General features: G+C 42.3%; 1 protein-coding gene across 5 annotated transcripts in view; it reads left to right on the top strand.

Moving 5' to 3' along the window:
- RBM47 (RNA binding motif protein 47) overlaps window positions 1–26669 on the top strand; it is an 80052-nt gene that overhangs the window by 24816 nt on the left and 28567 nt on the right. Inside the window, exon 1 of one of the 5 annotated variants that reach the window (XM_061993749.1) lies at window positions 10880–10908. The exons of the other annotated variants lie outside the window; for them this stretch is intronic. The gene's annotated coding sequence lies outside the window, so the exon portion shown is untranslated. Of the gene's footprint in view, window positions 1–10879; window positions 10909–26669 lie in introns of those variants that run through there. 5 annotated transcript variants of the gene reach the window in all.

A 26669-nucleotide genomic window follows, 5' to 3' on the forward strand; every position in this document is an offset into this window, starting at 1 on the left:
TTAAGGCAATACAAGCCCCTTGCCTCCATTTCCAATTCCAATGTGGAAGGAAAAGAGCCTCCAGAGCTAAACAGATATGTGCTGGCTTGTCCCATATGGCACCTCAGGGATGCTAACCTAGGGTATGGGACTATTTGCTTACTAAAAATGAATTCCCTCAGAATACACAGCAGCAGCTCTGCTGGCTGCAGAAGCCCAGAAGTTTGCAGAGCTCCTGATAACCAACAGGATCAGGGATGGAGGGTGCTTTGTTTAAATAATGATGATTCCTCAGTATAAATCTGCCTCTTCTTCACATCTCCCCCTGAGAGATACAGTAACATAGGTGGGAGATCTACATGCCAAAGGAGCTGTGAGCTTCCACTTTCTTTTCTGTTCCTTAGCAAAGGATGCAATCAACAAGACGCAAACACCCAGAATATTGACTAACACAGTGATGAAAATGAAGTTTCAGCAAGTGTTAATCCATGTGCCATTTTTACAAAAACTCGCTACAGGCTCTGCCCTACAATCCACAGGCTGATTCGTAGCCTGGAATTTCAGGCTCACACATGGTGTGATCCCAGAGGCTTCTATTCATTACTGGTCCCCCTGGTGTGCGTTTTTTGTGAGCTTAGCACCATAAGAAAACGTTGATTGATACTGGTGACTTACTTAAGCACAAGCAAATGAAATTTTATTCAACCTATCAATAAAGTGGCATCAGATAAGAACTAGAAACTGGCCTAGTAACTGCAATTTAATCAATAAGTGAACCCTAGCATTCATCGTAATAGCATCTAAATGTCAAATATGTATGTGAAGACTAGCAGCAAATCCAAAGGGTGCCATTTTTCTTCCATCTGTTATTTATTTGTACTGTCTGAGTTGCAATTGCTTTTTTGCATCTGGGAGTGTTGTTCTGATACAACATTACCTTTTTCCTGAGAGAAGCCTGGTGTGAAACAGAAACAGCTTACCTTTCTGTGAACTGTGCTGGGATTGGGGCTCAGCTTGGCCCAGGACAGTGCATAACTCCCCAGCTGCTGCCACTCTCCCAGCATCTTCCCAGCTGCACTGGATGTGCACACCGGGGCAGGGGAAGGACATCAGGAGAAGGACAGCAGGAGGTCTACCCTGGTGACAGGCTGTCAAACCCAGCTCTTGAACTGGTGCCCCAACCCAGAAAGGAGCTTACCGAGAGGAATGAGGTCAGCTGGAGGTGGTGCCAGCTGGAGGTGGTGCCAGCTGGTAGGGCAGGCTCTCACTGGCTGCCTGCCATAGTGTTGCAAGTGGCATGGCAATAGCGCTTCTTACCTCGCTTCAGACAGAGCCAGGATCTAGCAGGAGACAATTTGGGGTCTTTTTAGTGAAGGAAGTACCAGTGGCAAAATGGTAAATTTGCAGATGCAGCCTTGGCTGGCCCCAAACCAAACACAGCAGAGTTGTTGCTCTTTGTCATGTTGGACTTGTTCTCAGCCTCTGTAGTTCTTCATTTTTGAGCAGTCATGTGTCCCTACTTCCTACGTGGGCAACAAGTGAGGTTATGGAAACACTATTCATGATCTAGACCCCTTATTTATTTGCTGCTAATGCTCTTGGGAACTGTGTTGTAGTTTAGTAAGAAGCAAATCTTCCCTCCCTACGTTTTTAATGAGTAGCGAGCTACTGTGTGAGATCAGATAAATGTGTTCTAGCTCTCAAAACCATCCCAGTGGATGAAGTATTTAAAAAAAAAATCCAATTTTGATAATTTCACTTTGTGCTCTCCTTCAGAGCTGACTGTAAATCAAAGGAGGTGAAACTACTGTGTGAAAATGCTTCAGCAAGTGAGCTGGGATTCCTTCAAGGGAAAGGCTGTGCAAGCATAAGCAATTAATAGCATTTAAAAGCCCACAAGTACGTGACTGTAATATGAAATGCTCACTATCGCTGCACAATACTTTGGGATTATTCCAAAATACCAATCAAGTTTGGGTTTAGATTCAGATGATAAGTTGCAAAAGAAAAAGTAGAGTACAATCAATCATGAAAAAATCCTGTTTTCAGGTTTGCAATACCATTGCCACACTTCTCAGACATTGCCAGACTGATAATGGTTTGTTTGGTTTCAGAATCTAGTGTTTTATTAGTGTTGGGTGACTCTAGCAATCTTTCCTAAGGCCTGTCTCGTAATCTGTTGGGGCTTGGAGTGTTGGTAATCATTAAAATATGATTTGTCATCCCTCTTCACAGTGGTCCATAACATCCATTTAGTTCTCTGAATGCATGTTATCTCAGAGCAATGTTTTCCACACATCTATTTCCCTGTGTTTACCAAACAAAAAAATACAGCTGTCTAGTACGAATGTGCAGGACCATAAAAATGACCCAACTGGGAGTCCACAACACAGGTAAAACTTGACTATTCTTCATTATCCACATGGAATAAATGGAGCTATGTTGAATCAAATCCACCCTTTCAGTGTTCAAATCTTCACTGATTAGGGGATCATTTTGAATCTACAAAGCCAAAGATCTGTCTCGAGTACAGATGCAGCTCAACTCAAATGCAAACTGTTGTCCTCAGGAAGTTTTGTCCTAAGCAAAAGTTCTACAAGAACAAGCTGGCCATGAGAGTCTCTCTGCCTTGTGCAAAGGTTGATGAGAGCAAACTGTGTAATTCCAGTTTTAACATAAATCACATCTAAGCTTCAAATCTGAATTTCAGCCTATGGAAAAACTGGACTGAGACCCAGCCAACCACAAATAGTTGCACCTGTGCTTAAAAATAGACAGCACTTGTTTTTCACTGAAGTACGTGTATCCAAACCCTCTTAGTTGTGTAGTAGTGAGCAGAGTGGGGTTCTGTAGGTCAGATCACAAAATACAGTGTCTGCCTAAGCTGAAAGGTTACTATGTGAATTTTGCAGAATCCAGTGAAAGGTTTTTGCATCCTAAAATCATATTTAGGAGCAAGATGGATTTTATAACTTGAGAGTTTGAACCAGGCTTTTCCCACTAGCCTCAGGATGGCCAGGCTGTAGATCAATTTGCCACCAATCCCAGAAAATACATTGATCTGCTTGCCAGAGTAGACATTACAGATTTTCTCTTAAATTATTCCTTTGCATGGAAAAATAGATGTACTTTGAGCACTAATAGAAGATCTAAAAAATAGAAATACCGTAAAACCACTCTGGGAAACTGATACGCTGGCTAAATGCCGCAGTTTTCTAGTACAGAACATTGTGTTACTCAGTTCTCTAGCTCTTATACAATGGATGGGAACATTACAAGCATAAAGCATTACTGGTTGTGTGTGCATGGGGGGTAAATGGTATATGGTTTTAACCTTTACATAGGGGAAAAAAAAGAAACATAAAGAAACCTGAACAAGTTTAGCAACATACTTTATTTGTGTATGTGGTGTAGCTACTATGGAGAGGGTGTTGCTGGTTTTCCTAGGCTCCTTCTATGAGAAGAAAATCTGCTTGGGGCTATTTTTATCGTAAACAGGAAAAAGGTTCATTGTTTCATTTTTTGGTTTTGTTCAACCATTACCCCTCCAGTTCCCCCTCCTCCTTTCACTTCTGCCCCAGGACCAGCTCCACCACACAAGTAATTTTGGCCCTAATCTCCTTGTTTTTCTGTAGTTCAGTCTTCTTGCACTGTCACCTGTCACTCTTTTCCTCTTTTCTCTAGTTGAACTCTATCTCTTGCACCTTTGTGCCAGTGTGACTCCCCGTGGTCAGTACAGTGGTGACAAATACCTGAGTTGAAAGCACATGATCCGCCAATTCTTCCTTCATCCAGGGACTAGCCATCCTTTTAGATTTGTCCTTTTAGTACAATATTGTTTTGCCTGATTCATTCACATGTCTTTAGAGCCAGCATTGGTTAATTCTGTATTTACTGCTTCCTCTTTCCAACTCTACCCTTATGGATTATATCCTGTAGATCATACGTTTTGTCCTTTTTCACGGGCATTGCTGTATCTCATTACTTGTTCCTCCAAAAACACTTGAGCTCACCTCAGCAGCTGGATTACCCTATCTTTCTTTTTCACTTCACAAATTATGGATTTCCTCTCATCTCTTCTACATGCAAAATGCCTTTCAGCTCTGCCCCGATTTCCTTTCCAGTTATCATCCACCCTGTAAGCACAACTTCTGTTCCTCCTCAACCACACCTGTTAATTCCTGTGATTCTCTATTAATTTCTTTCCAGAAAAATTATCAGATCCGGTTTCATCCTAAGCACCCTCAGTCTTCCTGGCATTTTTGTGGCTGCATGTTTAGCTACAGCTATGTCATAGCCATGTTGCCACCTCCAGACATTCTCTTCACTTCAAGCTGTTTGTGTTTCAGGAAGCCTCCTTCTACCTCAGAGTTCCTCTAAAAGAGAGGAGTGAGAGACAGCCAGACACAATTCATGGGTACATGATAGGAGAATCACAAAGCAAGAGAGCCACTGTGTGGATCAGCCCTTCAGACCTTCATCCCACTCACCTACAAACATCTTTTCTTGTGCCTTAAATTTGATGATGAGGTAGAAAAGATGTCTGTGTTACTAAAGCTGACAGATATTTTTGGTTGTACAGAGATAATTAAGCAGTAAATAACAACTTCTGAATATTTAAGTGCAGTCCTCAGGAACTGAGCTCACAAAGATCCATATCAATATCTCCTCTGAGATTTCCAGTGAAGCAAGTAAGAACAAAAAATATTTAATTCATCTCCTTGGCAGTATCTGTTGGAAAGGCTGATTCAGTCCTAGCTTTTCCATTCAGCTGTAAAATCTCTGTATGTATTAGCTTCTTAAGAATCTTTTTTAAATAGAAATGTTACTTATCTCCTGGGGTTCATTCAAAGTAACTAGCTGCACTTGCAGAGTCTGATGAAGATGTTTCTTTCATGTCATCAAATGCCAGGCACTGAATTAGATGGCAAATGTTTTCTCAAGTTTAACATAAAGCGCTAGGGACCTTGCTAAGAAGACTGCTCATTGCTCAAACGGCTACAGGTTAGTTTCAGCTCCAATGTTAAAGGCCAAAAATATTAATTAAGGCATTGTTAGCAACACATGTATGTTCTTTTCTTAGAAATTTTTACTTTTTACAGCTCCACATACCCATTTGGATGTCCCAAAGCATTGTAAAACCTAATGTGTCTTGATAGAAAGATAGACAATGGATAAAGAGATAGATACAGTCACACAGCCCCTAGATGTTGATTCAAGTACTCTTGTATAAAATAATTGTATTTTTATCTTAAATGAACGTCAGGGAAAAAGAAAAAGTTGTATACCAAGCTGTGCTTATAACTGTTTAATAATTATGCATATTATATGTCTTTAATCAAATAATTAAAAAATCTTAACCGAAATGTTATGAAACCTCTTCCTAGAAATACCCCTTTAAAGGAGGAAATTAGTAAAAACATTATACTGGTCAAACGTTCACATTTTCTAAGTGACAGTCACCAAAACATATCAATATTTAATTTTAGTATATTTTCCACCTGCCTTTCATGGCTGGCAGCCCATTTGTGTAGCAAATATCACTGGCTGCAAGGGACTCCTTGCAGACCTGCCTGGCTGCTGCAGGTCACTTGGCCCTTGGGATGCCCTGGGTCGGTGCCTGCAGTGCTTGAGCATGTTCTGAAAGACAGTGGCTGCCAGGACAACCTCCCTGGGAAACGGTCTGATTTATACTCTTTGCAACGCCTCTTGTGACACCTGTGCCCAGGTAGCCTATGGGGCTCTGCTTTCAGCTAAGGCTTATTTTGATGTCTAAGTGAAAGGCAAGCTCACCTGAAAATAGGGTTCAATGTGTTGTTTTTCTCTCTGAAGCAGTAATCATCTTCCACTGCAACTGAAATCTCTCCAGCTTCACCAAGGTACCTTTCTGTCACATTCCCCAGTGCACTATGGGTGCTGTGATGTGTGCCCAGTGCCATCCCAATGGCAGGCCAGTCACTCCTAGTGCTACGGATGTTCCTGGGACCATCTGCCCTGGACCATTGCCATCCTGCCCGTTTGCTCTTCTGCTCCCAGTTGGCACAGGCTGACATAAGGAACCAGGGTCATGATGGGGATATTGCTCAGGTACCCAAATCGTGCAGACTCCATGGCTGTTTGGGGACAATCCTGACTAAACCAACACTGTCAAAGCTCAAGCCTGAAATTATCCCTGTTCAGTAATTGTCACATCAGGGAAATCCTAGAAACACCATAGCTGACGTACTTGTGCACTAAAACCAAACCCAAGGGGAATGTACATCTGTGATTTTAAACCACCACACTTCCAACACAATCCTTTCCTAAGTGTGACTGTGGGTGGCATCATGCAATGAAGCAATACATATAAAAGCAGTTGAACAGCTACCAAGAAGGGGACATTTGGAAATATTTGTCTGCAGTGAGAAGTTGCTAAATCACCAGCACAGTGTGGTCATACAAAACACAGATAAAGTCAAAATAGACAATTCTCAAGAAATATAGTGGATTTGGAAATGGATATAGTGGATTTGGAAATGGATAATAACGTTTAGAAATACTGCTTTTGCAAACAAAAATCTGCAAATAAGGGAGAGAACAAGAAAGGTAAGATGGACTTGTTTGGTTGTTTTGATTTAAGCCTCTTCTTTTAGGGAGCTTATAGCCTGGCATTGTATGTTTTCCCACCAGCATTACCCATTGTTTGCTGGCCAGATATTTACGAAATCAGCTCTAAAAAAACTACTTGCAAATATTCTTCACCATCAACACTCAGTTTCTCTGCGAATTGTGAGCTAGTCTTCTTGCATATCTCATGTATTATCCAAGGTCTTTTTCCTCTAAGGGGATAGAAATGACTGAAGCTCTACCCATTGAAACCACTAGCAAAATAGCTCTGGGATCTTCTAGTAGAGGCAGTTTGCAAATAATTCCTTTGTTATCTCTTTCCTCTTATCAGTCAGGGAAGCACTTTGTCCAGTGCTGAGAACTCATTCTGCAGTAGATGAAGACCTACAGGGCATTTTACCCTGAAATCTCAGCACAAGATAATAACTTATGGATTAAGAGGAAGAATAGGCATGACAAGGCTGTAGCTCGTGTGCTGCTGGTATGGCCGAGTGGGATTTCTCAGAGCCCAGACCTCCTGACAAAGCCACAGCTGGAGAGATGTCCTCATGTGTGCCACCTTCAGGCCACTGCTGAGCATTCATGTTTCACATCTCTGCTATTTTGCTGTACGATAACAATCTCCTGCGGCCCACAGCAATTATTTTTCCCCTCCCACCTGTTTCTTTTGTAGCAGGCAGTTACTAGTCCTCCTGCTCCAGAGTAGGGGATGTAGCTCCCATCAGAGGCGACCAGTGCTGTTCCAGTATTTCCTGGGAGGTGGTTTCAACACACTGCCTAGGGATGGATCTGAACATATTCCTGACAGCACCTTGTAATCAGATACAGTAGGTTCTTTACTGGGAATTCAAAGGGCCAAAGCAATAGCCCCTCTGAATCTGCCTGTACTATTTTCCAAAGCAAGTGTTGCCATGTAGGATAAAATACAAATGCATCAGTTTGAAAGAGAACAGGAACAAAATTAAACCAGAGATTAAATTCACAGAAATTTCCCCTTTTGTTACCTGATCCTCACTTTTTTTCTTTTATTTGAGCTACGTGTTGTTAAAGCTGCTAATACTTTGTGGGTAAATTGAAAGTTCTTTGCCCAAAAGCCTGTGAATTTTAGGTGCTTTCTCACTCTTAACATCCATATCTTTTACTTTATGTACTCCCAAACCAATCTGCAGTTACATAGTGTCTGTACCAAATTAATGTTTGACTTTGCAGCCCATGTGCTGTACAACCCAGCACCTTCTCCATTGGTGGTAAGTAAATACGCAAGCGTTACGTTGCCCTTGAAACTTGTGCTCTGTGGCAAAGGTTGTGCGCTGAGAAGAGCCGAATGCAAAGTTTCCCTGGGTCACAGTCCCTCCTGTTAGCCCTGAGTTAATCAGAAACCCACCCTTAGTTATCTGAGCAAGGAACTTTGGACCAGGTGATACAGGGGCATCTGTGTCTCTCTCAGCCCTTGACTGTGAAAAACTCATCTCTGAGAGCAGAAAATAAGGAAAGCTTGTGAAATTCAGGTTGTCTAGAAGACAGTCACTCTTGTTTCAGACACATGGGCAATGATATCTGCAGAGCTAACTGCAAGCATAAGACTGTCTTGCTGCGTGACCTTTGGGAAATTACTTTATCTCAGCCTGTGGAAGAACTGAAGGCATCAATACTTGAGGAAATGCCTTGCAATAGTACTAATCCAGTCATTCATGTTCACAACTTGCTTTCAGATGTAACACCATATAAAAATTACTACTTCTATCACTTTCCTACAAAGAAGGATAGAACTCATGGGTTTTGGATTATTTTCACTTAGAGCTTAATCTCAGAAAACCAGAGAGAAGGTTGCACAAGCTTGTGTGAATGAAAGACTGAGTTTTCACAAGGTGGCAGCTATCCAGAGGTATTTAGGGAACCTCTTGTTGCTTGTGTTGATGTTTGGTTTCTGATGCATTATATCGGCCTAACTATAAGGGCAGATTTAGTGGGAGGACCTAGAAAATTGTCCACTTTTATTTGTCCTGGGTGACATGATACAACTTCAGCTGTACCATAGTAAAGCCATAATTTTCCTGTGGTAGCTACATCTGGCAGCTATGACAGATAACAGTACTTTTCTGATGTCCTTTGGCCTCAGTGAGACAACACTACACAGACTTTGACTCTCTTAGGCCTGAACCAGGCTAGTATGCTTCACAGAAGTATTAGCACTGTGGAAAATTAAGTATTTGTACAATTTTCCCATAACAGGCAGTGATCTTACACTGCTAGGCAAACTGAATTTGAGCTGGCTCCATAACCTGAGTACCAGTATGCTGCTCTTCCACTTCCAAGTCTTGCCACTGCAGCCTCAGTTTCTGGAAGCTGGTTGGAAACTGGGACCTGGTCTCTTCCTGGCCTGTGTGTTTGTCGCAGCGCTCTCCCCCACAGGATGGGAGTAGATGCTGTAAAACAGCTGTGAGAGCCTTTTATTTAGAGGGAATACAAGTTGATGGTTGGGGATTAGTAAGGCTCATGTAAAATGCATTGCCAGGTCTTGCAGGTTGTCTTACAGCAGCAGGATTGTGTCTAGCAGCTATGGGGAAGTCCATATGCCTTCTCTGCTGATGACAAGAGCTTGTCCTACCAGGGAGTCACAGGCTGCTGCCATAGTGGCCTTAAATATCAATTCTGTGAGAGATTCCCCTTCCGCCTCTCTTTCTGAAGCAAAGAGGAGTGGAGTGGGGACAAGCAGGGGGGAAAACCACACCTCAAAGCACCCATGGCAAATGATGGCATCTTTTGTGTTGGACACACTGGGCATGCAGCATGGGCTGCAGCTACAGGGCTTGCATTGCTACAGCAGCCTGCCATACATTGGCCCCTGCAGGCTTGTCCTGGGCCTTGGGCTCTGAAGAAACCCCCTCAGGTCAGGGAAGACACTCCTGCTTTCGGTGACACATTTGCTCAAGTCCAGCCACAGCCCATTGCTGCACTGACAAACAGTGTCATATGCGTGCTGGCTGGTGAGCTGGATGCAGCTGTGAGTATTCTGCAGTGTGCTCAGTGGGTAGGGAAAGCCTCTCCAACCTGATGAAAGTCGACTGATGTCCCACAACCCAGCATCACTGTGTGTGGACAACCCTATCCTTGTGCAAGGCCATACAAGATCAACAGCAAACCCAGCACACAGACATGCTCCTTCTTGCACTATGTGGCAGGTTTTAGTAACTAATCTGACTAGCAGAGCAGCCAATGATGCAGATTTTCTCCATAAACATGTGCCTTAAAATATGTACTGCTAAGGTCAGGGATCCTAGATTAGACAAAATGAATCACTCTTCCCCAAGCCAGGACTGAAAGGCCATGACTGACAAGGCAGTATCTGACAAGGCAGACACACAACATAGCCTAGATTTTCTCGTTGCTCCTCCACGAGCATACATGTATACCAGGTCTGAAAAATCTCTCAGGTTGAGACCAGTCACTAAGTCCCAGCCTCCAAATCCTTGCCGAGCTGGGCAGCTGTCCTCTTCTCCTCGAGGAGCAGCAGCAGCACCTTGTCAGCACTGCATTCAATTGCCAGCCTGTTTCAGCTGTCCTCTGTTTGTAATTGTTAACTTAACTGGGAATGAGAAAGGTCTGGTTAGCACAGGTAGAGCTCTGAGACACTCCTGAGAAGCTGAGACGCTGGAGCAGAGTGTCTACCTGCAAGGTAAAATGTTGCAGATTGCCTTGGTCGTTTCTTTCCCCTGTAGTCATATTGAGATTCCCTTTGTTTTGTTTTATCATGTGTTTTCAGGTCTTTTTGTTGCCATTTTCAAGTTTTAATTGTCATTTGAATGATTACTCTCTTATCCCAAAGATTTATTCAGAAATTTATGCACTCCTATAAACTAAGCATTCCCCCTCAGCTTTCAGCCAGGCACTCCTAGGCTTGCATATAGCCTTAGAACAATGCAAAGAAAGGTTATCATGACTTACCTGCCAGAAATTATCTATTAATAGCACCATTTATATATATATATATATATATAAAATAGCACCTTTTTTTTCCTCTCTCTTTTTGGCATGCTTTCCCTATATCCCTCTCTTAGCAGGTTTCCTTTTTCCAATGTACTTTGTTTTCCCTGTGGAGGACGAGATGGGTAGAAGAGGGTCAACAATTCAGTGCTGGCTCTGTGGCTGTGGCCCTGGCGCTGCCTTCCCCACGGGGTGTTTGCAGGGAGGGTGGGACAGTAGGCTGCTCACAGCCTGGTAAAACATTGACCCGGACAAGCAGCCGTGGCCACGGAGGTGCTGGGCTGGCCAGGGAGCCCGGCAGCAGCCAGCACCCACAGGAGCACGACAGCTTCTCCCCAGGTACCGTTTTCCACTTCAATTTTCCTAGCTCTGAGAGGCAGGAGGGCAACAGTGCTTGGTTATATGGTTTACCAAAGGTTCACTCCCTGGAAGTCAGGAGAGAAGTTAGCATTGTTATTTTGCAGTTTGCTTGAGTCGACTGTAGTTGACTGCACAGTGTCATCTAAAGCATGGATTGATTAATCCATGCTCGGTTAGGTCGTTGTTTTCATTTTGTTGTATCATCAAACAAAAAACCAAAACTAATTCACAGTTGCCTTTGGAAACTTCATGGTTTTTCTAATGAAACTCAAAGCAGCTGGCTTCTGTTCATCTCCTAACTAAAGAGTAGGAGCAGAGGCTGAGTCTCTAGTGAAAATGTGTAACCCAATTATTGCAACAGGGATGTGTGTTTACTTACTCATGCTGAAGAATACTTGCTGATTTTTGAAGGAGCTTTGCAAAAACAGGAAAAGGGACTGTTTTGAGGGGTTTTTTCCTATGTTCCAAGGCGGTATACGCAGAATAAAACACGAGGATTTAAGTTCCCAGTATGCATATGTCACTGAGAGAGGTGAAGCTGAATAGATTCAAATAATTGTTTTAAGTTTGCTCAGTGACTGAAAGTTTCCAACACATGGTGGAAGCTGACTCATTCATGCAGGAACCATCCTCCATGTGTGCTTTGCTGGTCTAGATGTGTCTTTATGTAAGTACATATGGCGACTGTCCATAAATTACCCTTTACATCCTAGATAGCTCAAGTAATCCTGAAGAAGGCTCAGTGTGGAGTGATGTATACTCAGTATTGGCAATACATTTGCAGTATGTTTTTGCCTAAAACAAAATGTAGAAAATAGATATTTTTTTAAAAAAATTGTTGCTTCCAGTTTATCAGTGTTGGGGACCCGGGCTATGTTTGCTGCTTGCTTCAATCCTCCCTGATGTGACAGAGATTTTCTTGATATGTTTGCTAACTGGGCTTGCACATAATGTGCTATTTAGAGTTAGTAAATGCTCGGTGGTGTTAGGCAGTACTGAAGTCTGATAACACACTTACTTTATTAAATGTAGTCTTAAGTGTGGCTTCATTTCTTAGCACTACTAAAACTTCTAGAGCAAAGTGCAGGGAAAATATTACCAGAGAACAAAGCAACTAGATTCCCACAAGTATCTGCTTTAAAGGACTGAAATATGATTCAAGAAAAACTTTGGTAAAGGCTGCACTGCAGTTTCACTGTAGGTGAATTTATAGACTTAAAGCACGACTAGGACTAAAGCCTGTGATTTTCATGTGTGTCATAGCTGATGTGTGATTCTTGACCTCTCCTCCCAGGAATAATGTTTCCAGCATTTGACAGTAAATTGGGCTGATGTAGAAGTTTCTTTTGCAGAAACTAAAGGAAGAGGTCAAATCTTATCTCAGAGTTCATGCAGATTGATTTTATTCGTAATAAATATCTAAAAAGAAAGACATTGGTGACAATGTTATCTTGTCTGTTCTCATACAAAGATAGGGTTCTAGCTGGTGACTATAAGAGAGATTATGTGGCTTAAATGGAAGTAATGGGACTGTTGACAAAATCTGTTCAGTCTTTGAGTCTTGTTTGCAGAGGACTTCTTTCACAGTAACACTGACCCCTTTCTGCCCCTGAATCAAGGACTCAAGGAAAAACATAATGAGAGAGAGGTTTCAGAGCAAGGGTGTTAAAACTATCTGTAAATTATGAGCAACTTAAATTGTTTTAGTAAATAATAACATGTTATTATGCACTGAAATGAAGCAAGCAGGTTTAATTCCATGTGCTTGATTTTCAACACATCTCTTTACCAAGTTTCAGTTGGTTAAACTTGTGTACCTATGCTGAAAGGAGCAGCACTGCACACAGACCACAAGGACAGCCTGGTCTGAAAAATCTTTTTCTGATTATACAAGGTAGAACAGATTGAGAATAATGCTTAGACTGGGCTGATTACAGAGTTGCTAATAAAAAAGAAGTCTCTCTTCGCCCTTAAAGGCGGTCCCTGTGACACAGGTATTTTTGCTAGACATATGCCAAATAAAATATCATGGATCCCATAAAGACCTTATAGTGACAATTTTCTGAACTTCCAATTTGCATTTGAACCAGAAATGACCACGTTAAAGGGATATATTAAAACAGGAGTAATTTCTTCAAATAGTTTGAAAGGGAGTGCAATGCTCAATAGACAAGCTGAATATTTGATGGCAAAAAAAGAAAACCTGCCAGATAAAAAACTCTGCAACCAGAATTGCAGAAGAGTAACAGGGACATGGCATAACTCTAATGTTCCCTTCCCAGAAAGTTTCAGGGTTTCCCAGCTTGCCCATGTGCACCAGGCCCCTATGCTGAGCCTGGAGAGGCAGGAGTAGCGTGGGTCCCTGCTCTCCATGGGTGAGTGACACAGCTGTCACCGGGCCAATACCTAGAGAAGCATCTAGGCTGTGCTCTCAGCGACTTCCTGCAGTCCAGAGCAGCTTTCATTTATTTATTGTACTTGTTTGTGTAGCAACCATCACATCACAGGTGAGACTTGCAGACACATTCCTTGGTTCTCCATTGCAAAGACATTGACCACATATCACCTGAATCAGAAGGGTTACTTAAGGTTACCTGCTCTTGATCTCTTTGTTTAAGAACCCCGAGTAGAGACCTTCATAGTAATGTTTTTTCCTCTAACACAGAAGCCACATGGCTCCTGGATGAGGCCATTGCACATGCTTTGGGCTTGAGACGGAACAGCAAGTAGCTCTGTGGTCTCTGGCAAGTCTCCTTCCTTCTGTGAAAATGTGGCTCCCTGTTTTTCTCTGTGAAAAATAGAAAATATTTTCTGTAGCTTCTGTCCATCTGTACAATGTCCACACAACCAGAACAGCTCCTCATTCATGCAATTTAAAACATTAATATTTAAGTAGTTTATATCTTTAAGGCAGAAACGTGAATTTTACTGGGGTTTGGTTTTTGGGGTTTTTTTTGCCTTTTATAGGAGTAAGAGTTTTCTGAGGGAAACAGTTTACTTTTCCAGAGACAGTTGCAGAAGCCTATTTTTGTGACAATAGGCTGATTTTTCCTCTTTCTGTGGCAGTGAATGAAATGATCAGGTGAAAGGCAAATCTTCAAGGATGGTGATTAAAGACAAGCAGACTTACCCTTGCACTTTTCCAGCTGAGCATTAAGTACTAGCAATGCATTGAAACCCCAGCTTTTCAATTTTGCTAAAATAACACAGTGTTAACCCATGAATTGCAGCTGAACATGAAATAGAATTTCTGCAAAATGAATTAACTTTAATTATGTCAATTACCAAAATTATTTTGTACTGAATGCATGTATATGCAGTTCCCAATGAAAAACAAATGCTTAGATCTTGATTCAGTTTTTTCTTCTTTGCAATGTGTACTTTCAATGAGAATATTTCTTTATGCAATTTATTGCTTTCAGTAATAACTTCCAGAACTTTTAGGTCATCAGAAGTCAGATGTTGCCCAGATCAGAGTGCAGTATGTAGTTGATGATTAAACATATCTGTCCAAACGAATGGAAGCCCTGCCCTCCCCTCCCTTGTGCTGGGTCACAATGTTTCCCTTTACTTTCAATATTTAACAACAGCTGTCAATATCAAACAGTATTTGCTAACATGTTGGAAGAAAAAAAAATGAAATAACCAATAATTTTAGCAAAACTAATCTTTTAATGGCTGACACAACAAAGGCTTTCTTCTTGTAGTACAGACTCCTGATTCATACGGATTTACTGCTCTTCTTCCCTGCACTTGCCAGGCTATGAGAGTGAAAAAACAAAAGACACTGAGCAAAAGCTGCTTTGTAGTTGAAAGGAATCAGTTTTGAGAGGTTGCCTCTTTTGCATCTAATTGAGTATTTGGCTAAAAAATGAAAACTCATTGTTCTAACCAAAACCTTTTGGGTGTTGAGTGAGGCGAGTCATGTTGTGCAGACATGAAGACCCTACTGACTTTTCATCTTTTCTGAAGAGCTGCAAAACACCATCCTTATTCCAGTCATTCATATCTCCTGCAAAGATATTATCAGACAAACGCTGTGGCACTATAGCACTGATGTATGGTTTTCAGTCATCTCCAATAAAAAATGCACATTGCTGGAATCTTCTTTCCTCTGGGCAGTTTCTATAATTGCAACTGAAAGCAGCTTCAGCAGCAGCCCTTAGACTGTCAGCTGGGATCACGCTAAACTTTACTGAAGTAAATACTTTCACCTGAAAAATTGGGGATGCTTTAACGGGAAAATTGTTCTGCAAACATTCTGTAATGCATAGAAACAGCTTTTTCCAACCTGGTTTATGACCCTTTTGTTAATGCTTCTCCAAGCAATAGTCTCCAAGGCAGCCCCTCTATCATGATGCTCTTCCAATTTAACAGCTCCCAGAAATGCTCAAGCCACACTTGTGTGTGGGTAGACAACTTTTTTTGTTTATAAATAAAGCTGACACTGAGGACTTTACATTAGAAAATTCATGGATAGGCAAGTTCAGGTTGAATTTAGTGGGACTGGTTACTCAGTCCACTGGTATTAATCTGTGGGATAGGTAGCTAAAATTTTGTCTCTGCAAACCCTTCTCTACCTGGTATGGTGTTTATTCCTGCTAACACTCCTTCTGGGAACTACATTGCCATTGCATACTGCGTACTGAGGGGGCTTCATCAGGCTATGCTTACATGTAAATCCTGCATCTGATAGGGCTGTGCCTGCCTGGGCCTTTAGGTAGACTTAATTGCAAGGATGGCTCTGAATGGAGTTACAGGGGAAAACTCAGTGTGCAGTACTAAAAATTTGTAGGATATGCCTATGGACCTCTACAAGTCTCTTCATGCATCATATCTGCATGAGAAGTGGAAATGGAAGAGCGTCTGGGATTGCTGCATGGAAAGCTAGTTTGGCTTGGTGGTGGGTACTATGAGTATGGATGGTAGGGAGTCAACACAGTGGAGATTACTGGAGGTATTACCACAACTGCATTTTTACTTAGAACTTCTTGTCAATCGGTATTGAAACACAAAGCCTATCTCCGCATCAGCAGTCAGGTAAGAAACCCTTAGCAGGGGGGATGTTGAACTGTGCAATGTTCTAAGTATAGGCGTAATCACAGTGGCTGCAGAAACAGTATTGTAGGTAGGGGTGTGAGATGATCTAGCATATCTACCCAAATAAGCACCACTGATCCAAGAGACAGCATGAAGTGTGAGTTGATGCAGGGGGAGCCCTACTGCTGAGGTGAGGGCTGGAAGGCAGGGAGTGGGCTCTGGGCACCTGGTGTCTCAAGGGAACATTGTGGAAAAATCCCGTGGAGAGAAGCAATATTACAGAAACAAACAAGGTGGTGAGTGAAGGGAGTGAGAAAGCAACAAAAATGGCTGTTGTCCAGCCATCTGGACGTTGAAGGAGCTGCATATCTTGTAGACTTATTGGACCCCTGAAATTATATTGCTGAGGAGCAAGCTTCTTGATTTCTCCCTTTTTTTCCCTCTTCATCTTTTGTCATGGTTTTGTGAGGAGCTTATTTTTCTTGGTAACAGGGGAGGGAGTTGCAGTGCAGGCCTGGTAAAGAGTTCTTGGACTTTTCCCCAGCTCTGAGGTTTGGACCCACCTCCAGCCCAACTGGGCCAGTCTGGTGCCTCTGCCATCACTACTTAAGGACAGGAATTTGAAGTGAGTAGAGGGAGATGGAAGGGAAGGGCAAACTGGAAGTGACCACATGGGCTCTGCAACCAGGAAAAGACAGAAGGAGTGATACCAGACCAGAGGTATCCTTGTAGCCTGCAATGAGAAATAGAGACTCATTGAATCCTGTGGAGTCTCCTTCCTTGGAGATCTTCAAGACCCGTCTGAACATGTTCCTGTGCGACCTGATCTAGGTGAAACTGCTTCTGCAGGGGAGTAGGACTAGATGTTCTCTAAAGGTCCCTTCCAACCCCTACCATTCTATGATTCTATGACAGAGGGGATGAGAGCTGGAGACCCCAGGTCAGAGAGAGCGAGCAGTTTAGAAATCAATCCGGAGAAGATGAATTAGGGTTGCAGTGCCCCATACAGGGCTGCTGGGTATGTGGGAGACACCGAGATGGAGCAAAGGAGCAACTCTCCTCAGGAGTGCAATAAGTGGCAAGAGACATCAGGAAAGGACTGACTGCACCCCTCATTCGCTGACCACGGCACTGCTTATGGGGGGAGGAGGTAATGACACCGGGCTCAGGGCTCTGAGCCTGGGAAGAGAGAAGGGATGGGGGAAAGGTGATCTTAAAGAGTTGGTTGCACTTCCATCATTTGTCTTACTCTGTATTATTTTTCCATTGGATATTTCTGTTTGTTATGTTTTGGTTGGAGGTGGATTCGTTTTCTTCCGCAAGCAGAGTAGCCTTGTCTGTTCCGGGACCATAAATGACAATTAAGCCCTCCCTGTACTTTGGGAGTCCCAAGGTCTGTGGTACTTAAGTCTAATCATGGCCTTTTGTTCCTGGATGGGCCTAAACCACAATATCTTTCTACTTCTGAAAGATCTTCAGTGTCCTGTGATATCCTCTGTACACTAAAACACTAGATGTACCACACAGAAAGGGGAAGGGTTTCCGGAGGCTTACCGGCAATATAGTGTCTCTTTTTCACAATCTGGAGAGAAGGGGAATAGTCAGTAAATCCAACAGGATGCATTTTGACAGGATCAACAGATCACACTCATAGAATCATAGAATCATTTTGTCTGGAAAAGACCTTTAAGATCATCAAGTCCAACCACTATCATAACACTGCCAAGCCCACCATTAAACCATGTCTCTCCCACATCTTTTAAATATCTCTAGCAATGGTGACTCCCTGGATAACCTCAAAACATCCTTCTGGTCTTCAAGAGTTGCCAGTCCCTTTTTCCAGAGGTTGTAAGCTCTCTTATTTTTTCCTGAGCTCCAGCATAAGCTCCCTGTTCAGCCAGCATGGTCTTCTGCCCCAGCAGTTCATCTTTTTGTACATGGGACAGCTTGAGCCTATACCTTTAAGATTTCGTTCTTGAAAAATGTGCAGCCTTCCTGGACTCCTTTGCCCTTCAGGACTGCCTCCCAAGGGACTTTGTCAATCAGCTTCTTAAACTGGTCAAAGTCTGCCCTCTAAGTTAGCAGTTCTGCTGATCCTCTTTACTTCTCTGAGAATCATGGACTTGGTTATTTTGTGATCATCATGCCCTAGATAGTCTTGAACCATTATGTCATCCACAAGTCCTTCTCTGTTCGCAAAACACCAGGTCCAGCAAGGCACCTTCCCTAATTGGCTCTCTCAACAGCTGTGTCAGGAAAATTATCTTCCATGGGCTCCAGGAGCCCCCTGGATTGTTTCCTCTCTACTGTGTTATATTTCCAGCAGATATCTTGTAGCTGAAGTCACCCATGAGAATGAGAGCTAGAGATTACAAGACTTTGCCCACTTGCTTATAGAATCATCTTGGTTGGGTGGTCTATAATAGACTTCTACTATGATATCGGCCTTGATGCCCCTCCCCCTGATTCTTACCAATAAACATTCACCCCTATCCTCACCATCACCAACCTCTAAATAGTCAAGACACTCTCTAACATAGAAGGCTGCCCCTCCAACTCTCCTTCCTTGCCTATCCCTTCTGAAATGTGTATAGCCATCTAATGCAGTACTCCAGTAGTGTGAGTCATCCCACCAGTCCTCTTCCACAAAGCTCCAGTGGGATTTCCCTGAACTGAAGTACATGTCCATTTTGGGCTATGTAGTTGCTCCAAAGAGGCAGAAGAAAGTTTCTTTCTGATCAACTAGAGTCAAAACTATCATTGTGATTCTGTACTACCACCATAATTACAAATAGCCCACATTAAAACTAGAGTCATGCACAGCTAGCTGCTTAATACAGTGCTGTTCTATATACTAAGTTTTTTCACTCTAGGTAGTAATCTATTTTCTGCAGCAGAATATTTTTTTATGTCAATGGCTGGTGACTTAATGCTAATGTTGGATATAAATACTATGACTGTCACTAACTGGAATAATGTCTGCAACTGAGTGTTTTTCAAAGTGAGTGCTTTCTGCACAGAGGTAAAGGACATTTTTAGATGAAGAATGTATTTGTTTCTTTTTAGTTAGTTTTTAAAATGGCAGATAGCAAGCTGAGTAGCCTTTTGTAAACAAAAGCAGGATACATAGAAAGCTTTCTTTTAAACGTCATGACACATCTGCCCTACAGAAGAAAACAGAAGGCATGGAAATGAAATCCGGTTAAGGTATTTCAGTTTATGTTCATTCAACACTCTAGGCTCAGCTCTGCTCTTCATTTGCATTTAAACAAGGAAGTTTCAATAAAGAAGTTGTTGAATTACTTGGGAGTGTCTTCAAGGCAGCATGAAAATACAGTGAAAGCTGTTCTGTATGTTAACTGCGGTGAAGTTACTGAGACCTCTGGCTACATTTTGGGAGAGTCAGGTAGGGTCCACCCCAGCCAGTATAAATGTGATTTTAAATACATTGTAATTGTGTTAATGTAGATGAGATTTAAACTGTTGATGTAGATGAGATTTAAACTCTTTTCATCTACTTAGATACTTTCTTGCATTGGGGATCTAATTAGAGATTTGTTTTATGGAACACTGAAGAACTAGGTTAAAAAGAAGTCAAGAAGGAATTATCTCAAAAATGTGCATAATAATCATTCTCAGTCAAATCATACAACTTCTGATGGACACTAGCAAAACTGGCAAACTCTTGCTTTTGTGAGTTCTCTCCTTTCTTCCCTTATAGAGGTGAGCAGCTATCATAAACTCCCATCTGATGAAGGGAAGGGGCTCTGTGTTAGCACCCTATAGCAGCACTTTATGGTGCAGACCTCCATTAGGCCTGGTCTTGTAGTAGTCTTCAGCAGCCTCACTAGACTTAGTGTCCTCAGTCCATGATTCCTCCACTTGGCAAGTTATTAACCGGTACTGAAGTTTGTCAGGGTGCTGAACTGTGAGGCTTAATGGTTTTGTTCTTGAATATATTGGAGAAGTATGGGGGCAGAGAAGAAAAAAGGGAAAAAAGATGTTTTGAAGAAGTCAGATTTTGACAATGTTTCAGGAAGTCAAATTTTGACAACGTTTTAGGAAGTCAGATTTTGATACTGTTTTGGGAATAGAGTTGTGTTAACGTGCCAAGCTCCAACATATAGGATCTGTGTCTTTTCTTTTGTTTTTCTGCTTGTCCAATCCAGTTCTAGGGAGTCTGCAGTTTTGTTTAAACTCGAGTTTTCCAGAGTTGTAATTATGTAAATTATTAACAGTTAATGTTATGTTTTGTGAGTGGAGTCTAAGCAATTTTAAAAAGGATTATTGTAGCTTATAGACTAGTTTCTGTGTTAAGACAACAGACACATCTTTCTTAAGGCACGTGAAGGACTGAAAACATCTCTGTTTTGTGTCCTTCAGACTGCTAGCATACATGATCTATGAGTTTGTGTAAGTGGGGGCACCTGCAAGGATCTGATAAATAGATTTGCAAGCAAGTTGATGAGTGCAAGCTCCCTCTGCTTCTGTGCTTTAATCTGGGTGATCATCCTGACTCTTGAAGACACTTCATCTGATTTACAAAAACACAAAACCCACTTAGTTGCTTTTTAGTTAAGCAACTTTTAAAATGTGAAATATTTTTAGCTTTGAAGACAGCTTTTGGAGATCTCAGATAAGCATACTAAATTGGTGATATTTTTATGTGCAATAGATTTTCCTGTTTGCTTATAAAAATACTTGAGAGTAGCAATTTTTAGTCATATAGCTAATTTATAGTGTGTATAAGTCACCTGTCAGCTCTGTCAGTGAGAGATAGATGGGGTCAAATATTTGGGGTTTTTGTTAGAAAATGAATGCAGCATTGAGTAAAGAGGCTGGGAGGTGTGGGCTTTTTTTAAGAAAATCATCACTAGAGCAAACGTACCCATCTGGATCATCTGTTCAAGCTGGCTTTCAAACAGGATTTATTTCTGATTCATGAGCATGCTCTATTTCTCATTTATTCTTCTGGCTGCTTGTGAAAAAGAACAGAGACAAATACCAGCAAGATGAGACCCCTTCCCTGGGCCTAAAAGCAAGGAAAATGCACACAAAAGGCCAGGAGAGCTGCAGACCAGCTCACAGTCCCATCTGTCCAGAGGGCAAGTGCACAGTGACTCCATGTCCAGGTCCATTACCAGATAGGTCTGGTGGAAAGACAACAATCTTGTCTTGCTGAGGAGAACGTAACACAAAAACATGACAAGTGCAGACTGGGATGGTACTGAAGGGGGAAGCATTTGACCCTCTGCAGTTTCTCAGATTATTATACAGCAATTAAAAAGCTCCCATCATGTAAAAATGTGCCATCAGGTAACAGGACACTCTGACTCATTAAATGTACCCTTGCCAAAATAATTTCTCGAGGTGTCCCAGTTTCTTGCTTGGGTCACAATGTTAAATCATTGCTTGCACTCCAGATCTGAGCCAGCTACTCACTGGTTGAATAGACCCATAAACACAGCTGTGGCTACTTTTTAGAATGTTTTCTGAAAGCATTTGGTTTGGCTTTTTAAAACAGCCTGTTTCTTTTTCACAGCCTCTCATCAACAGAACATGACCTTCTTGTTGAATTTTGGTAGTGAAAGACAACCTTCCCATTCACCTGCTGGCAGCAACGTGCTTTCTGTAGGAGCTGGGTGTAATAGCACAGTATTTCATTCATGTTGTTTAGTGGTTTGATGCTCTCAGCAGTGGGCTATGCTGTGAGGTGTCTTTGCCTCCTCTGCTTGCCTATCTCTTCCCAGGGGAAGGCTTCTTTTTCAGTCATGTAGGGTTTTTTAAAACCACTTGCAGTACAAATGGCCATGAGAGGGAGGTAGGCATAGGGATGTGTGTATTGTTTTCACCTCCTTCAAAATGCGCCAACATTAGATCCAAGTTTCATCACATTTCTACATGAAATAACCCTTCAGCTGTAGGCATACTTTTCATATAACTACTCCACTTCCAAAGAACCAGACACAAACCAAGTTTTGCCTCACCTGAGCCCAGGATAGATTTTTTCTGGCAGGTTTCAGTAGAATCACACAAAGTTTTATGGAAGTATGACACCAAATATTTGCAGCTTCTAGATTTCCAAATGTATTTAGCCTACTGGATGCTATTTTTGTTTGGACTACCTTCTGTAAGCTGCTGTTTTCACTGTCTCTTACTAACTATGCTGTGTTGCTTAAGGGAAAGCAAAAAGTAGGTAGCAGTCAATTAATTAAGTCAATATAAATTTACTATTTGTATCAGAAGCTGTGGTACTCTGCTAACCTTTCCACAGCAGGCTGGCTCACACAAGATGTATACCAGGTCTTCTCTAGTGCTAGTGTGATGACCCTCCCAAGTTCTAAGGTATAATAATTATTTCTCATATGCTTTTAGTTAGCTGTCAGCTCCTGAAGTGTAGCAGAGCGGTTGTCATGAAACTGAGGGTATGCGTTTGGCCACAGCACAGAGTCACAGAGACACCCATGGGTACAGGGATCCTCTTGGAAGACTGTCTTGCACCAGCCCAGGCAACCACACCTGGCACAGGCTAATCCATTTTGTCTGGCCCTGGAGCCATATCTGGGCTTTGTTCAGGGAAACCACATTGATTATGTCTAAAAGAGGACTCCAACTGTTGATGCAGCTTGGATGCTCAGCAGACCAAGACAGAGGAAGACCTAGAGATCTGAGCTATCACATGGTGTGAGTGTGCAGAGCATATGAACCTGCCCTGAGCTCCTATCATATGGGATCATATGCTTCACCCACTGGGGCAATGGAGAGGGCACGTGTATCCTCCTCTGCTCTCTCACAAGCCAAATGGAGCTGCAGCACAGGCAGTGGTCCAGCCCTTCCTCGCCCAGGAATCTCCTCCTCCTTTCCCTTGTGGGAACAAATGTGATCTTCAGAAAGCAGTATCTTCCGCTCCTCCTCGAGAGACAAGAGCTAAGTAGGAGGTTATGTGCTTATTGAGATGTTTTTCTTAAACAAAACAAAGCATACATGCTGGAAAGAATACATGATTAGAACCAAGAGTGATCAGAAGAACTCATAGTTTCAATTAAATCTTCACATCCAGAATGTAATTGGTGGACTAAACCAAAAAATACCAACTTCTCTAAAGCAGACAGGAAGACAGAGAACCCACCTGAGATGTGAGACTACCTGCAGCAACCTATGTCCTAGCTACATCAGGTGGGGCTTTAGCATACCACTCTCCCACCTAACTGCAACATATTAGTTTTTCCCAAATCACATCTCTGGCTGTCATTTCCTCTTTATGAGCTAAGAACTGGCACCAGGGTTTGTAAAACATTATCCTCCTACCTTGACAAGCACACAGAGAAACTCCTGACAGGTAGTGATGGATTCCCTTTGCTCCCATTATAAACTTTCCCTGCTTTCACACTGTTCCTTATTTTCTTTGGTAAGTCCACCTAAATGTAGTTATATTCATTCTGGTTGTGAAGTTGTGCAAGTGTTGGCTTCCCTGTTCTGGTGAGAATCAAGAGAACTGTTTGATATTAAACAATACATTGTTTTGGTGCTTTTGCTGCTTTTGAGATTGAGGACATGAGAAACAAAGCCCTGTAATGGGAGAATAAATAAACTGGATTTACCCTGTGCTGAAATAAATGCACAGAAGTGCGCAGTACATTAGCTGTCAGGGGTTTCCAAACCACCAGACAGACAACTAGTGGGATTGTTCCCTTATATGTCTTTGTTAAAGGGCATCATCAACTCTTCAGATTTCTACCTGCCCTAGGTGTGTCTTGCTTAGTTTATTAGAAGGTCATCTCTTCCTGAATATGTCTCCTGTGTAGCTATTGACTTAAAATTAAGCACTGTTATAAAGAGCAACTGAAAGATGGAAAAAGATAAGAGAAAAACAATATCTCCTTTAAACCATTCCTTCTGTGCATTGTCCTCTTACAACAGGAGGGAAGGAAGGAAAGTAGCTCTCTCGAGACAGTGCTTCAACTAATGAACTAAAACCAGTAAAACAGCCGTGATTTTCCACACATATCCTCCCATTCCACAACTGGAAAAATCCATTTTTTCTCTCTCTGCTGCAGGCCATGCTTATAGATGTTTGCATCACATCTTCTGTGATATTCCAGTAACTTTACTTTTGTATCTGTAGTACGTACCTAAGTTTAGGGGTTTTGAAGACAGAAGGACCGTTTTAGGATTTTGGTTAATTAAAAAGTGTTACACACTTAATGAAGTGAAAGTCTAGCATAGTCTCAGACATTTGATTTTCACTCAGGGTTGGAATGTAACTGTGTACTTTTTGTGTAATTTTGATAAGGTTTCTGTGAATTGGGAAATATTGTGATTAAAATTTGCATCTGAAAGACAGAACTGGGTTTTTATATGTTGTTTTTTTTAAGACACAGGTATTCAATGTCAGACCTCCCCAGGTCAACATCTAGGCACTTTGATAGAGTCTTCAAAGGCTCTTGAGCATGCTTAGCTCCTACTTATCTCAGCGTGAAATTGACAGACAAGGACTGGAGGATTTAACATCATTATAACCGACTGATTTGTGAATAGCAGAACTTAAGTCTGGTTTTCTACTGTATCGATGCAGGAATGCAGAGTGATTCTAGCTCCATCCCTCCTCCCCAGCTCCTCCCATCGTGCCACCCATTCATTCCTTGCCTCGCTTCTCTGTGCACCCGTTTCCTGCAGGCTGGGAGGCTGCTGGGGGCCACGGGTGCCCTCACCTGCAGGTTGCACAGCCCGGCTGACCACTGCTTCTCAGGGTGGGGGAAAAGCTCCACTCTAACTGCCTCTCTCAGTCATAGACAGACTGAATGTCTTTGAGTTAGCCCTAGCTTTCCTAAAGCTGCATGAGTTCTGAGACCTCTCCCTGTTCACACATGGCTTGGCAGCAGCTGGCCAGCAGGCCCACAGGTGGCGAATGGGGCCAACAGGGCTGGCAGACACGGTGCAAGTTCCTACGCCTGAAGTGGTGTGTGCAGCTGTTTTTAGGAAACCAAGCTAGGAACATCACACATTCAGCAAAACCAGGAAGAGCATGAGAGGACTAGGATGTGCAAACAGGGAAATAAACTCCCAGGCAAAGACAAGGAGTCTATTTTCTGCCTATTTGCTCAGTTACAGTGGTAAATGCTGTTTGTCATTTGTGCCGAAATGCACTCCCTCCCCTTCCAAATTTTGTGGTAGTTTATACCTTTGAGCATCACAGCGGTTTTACTTCTGGAACACCTGCAGTGAGACAGAGTGGCTTTAGTCATTTAACCATGAGCTACTGCTGGACTTTGCTCACTTTGACATGCTGACCTTTGGCCAGCAGAGGTAGGAGAGAAGCTGGTTCTTGGTGAAACACGATCACAGTGTACCCAGGGAGGAACCTTTTGTAAAGTGCCCTTTAATCAGCCACGGTTGTCGCTTAGGGGTGGTAATGATTTAGGTTCCTTTGATAGCTTCAGTAAAAGAGCATTTGAAAGCAGGAGGTTTGTGTTACTGTTTCTCCATGACCTACAAAGCCCCCAGCTGAGGCCCGGAAGCAGCGGCTGCGTGCTGGGGACTCCCCAGCAACAGTGGCACCAGGCAGGGACGTGGCAGCTCAGCAGGACACGAATCTACTGCTGCCAGCCAGCTGAGGAGCAACCTGTTGGTTAGTAACCGTAGTCTTACGCAGTCCTATGATCATGGTTCTGTCTCCTTTGGGATTTATCAGGGATGCAGGCTGTGTCAGAGGGAGCCTGGTCAGCGAGGCACCTGCTTCAGCCTCTTGAGTAGCAGATGCCTTAAAAACACAGTTTAAGCATTCATAGAGGAGGTGGTTATGGAAAATCCTTGTTTCAGAGAAATTTGTCTTCCTAGTCATTAAGTGCAAGAGACCATCATATGCTTTAGATGGGAAGATTGTTTCTTTTGTGAAGCTAACTGTGGTCTAAGTAAAACTGAATGTCTGTGCTAGAAATGGGCAGTCGTTGTGGATGCTTCTGTTCTTCCAAGTGTGTCTTCCTGCCCCACAGAGGTGTATGCAGCATACACAGCCACCATCACATTCTACTTCCCAATTGCAATTTTGATGTTGTGTTTAATCTTTTTAGGTGATCAAAGTCAGACTAAAAGTAACCTTTCAACAAGTATAAAATGTTCTTTTCAGGAGTAAACGCACAAACCCACAGTAGTATATTTTTTTCATCTCTGAAACAATGTAGCTCTGTGACTGCACAAGGAAATTACTCTTTTTTTTGTTGTTGGCATCATCCATATACCTAGGAAATCATGTACAGGCAAATTTAATCCACTAAGGTTTCATTTTTAACAATTATTCCCAAAAGAACTGAGAGTTTCCAAAGTAAATCAGTCTAAAGCCTCAGTGTAAACTTGCTACTTTTCATTGATCTTACAGCACATCTTCAGAAAAATATTTGAATTCATTGTACAAAGGCCAGAGATGAAAACAAGGGAAACCTCACCATCTGATGGCTTTATTTGTATTTTCTGGAATGCACTGTCTTGGACAAAGTGCTAGTTTCATACTGTGAAACATATGAGAAATCAAATTAAATCACTGATGTAACATTGTTCACGTCAAACGTGACAATGTGGCACCAAGAGCGAATTGGCTTCACTTGACTTATACACCAGCAGAACTTCAACCACCTCTTCATATACACCTCTAAGTATAAACAGAACAAAGAAATCCTTGTATAGATAGAAAATTCCAACCTCAA

The sequence above is a fragment of the Colius striatus genome, chromosome 3 (assembly GCF_028858725.1).
Source record: "Colius striatus isolate bColStr4 chromosome 3, bColStr4.1.hap1, whole genome shotgun sequence".
In the NCBI taxonomy this organism is placed as follows: Eukaryota; Metazoa; Chordata; class Aves; order Coliiformes; family Coliidae; genus Colius; species Colius striatus.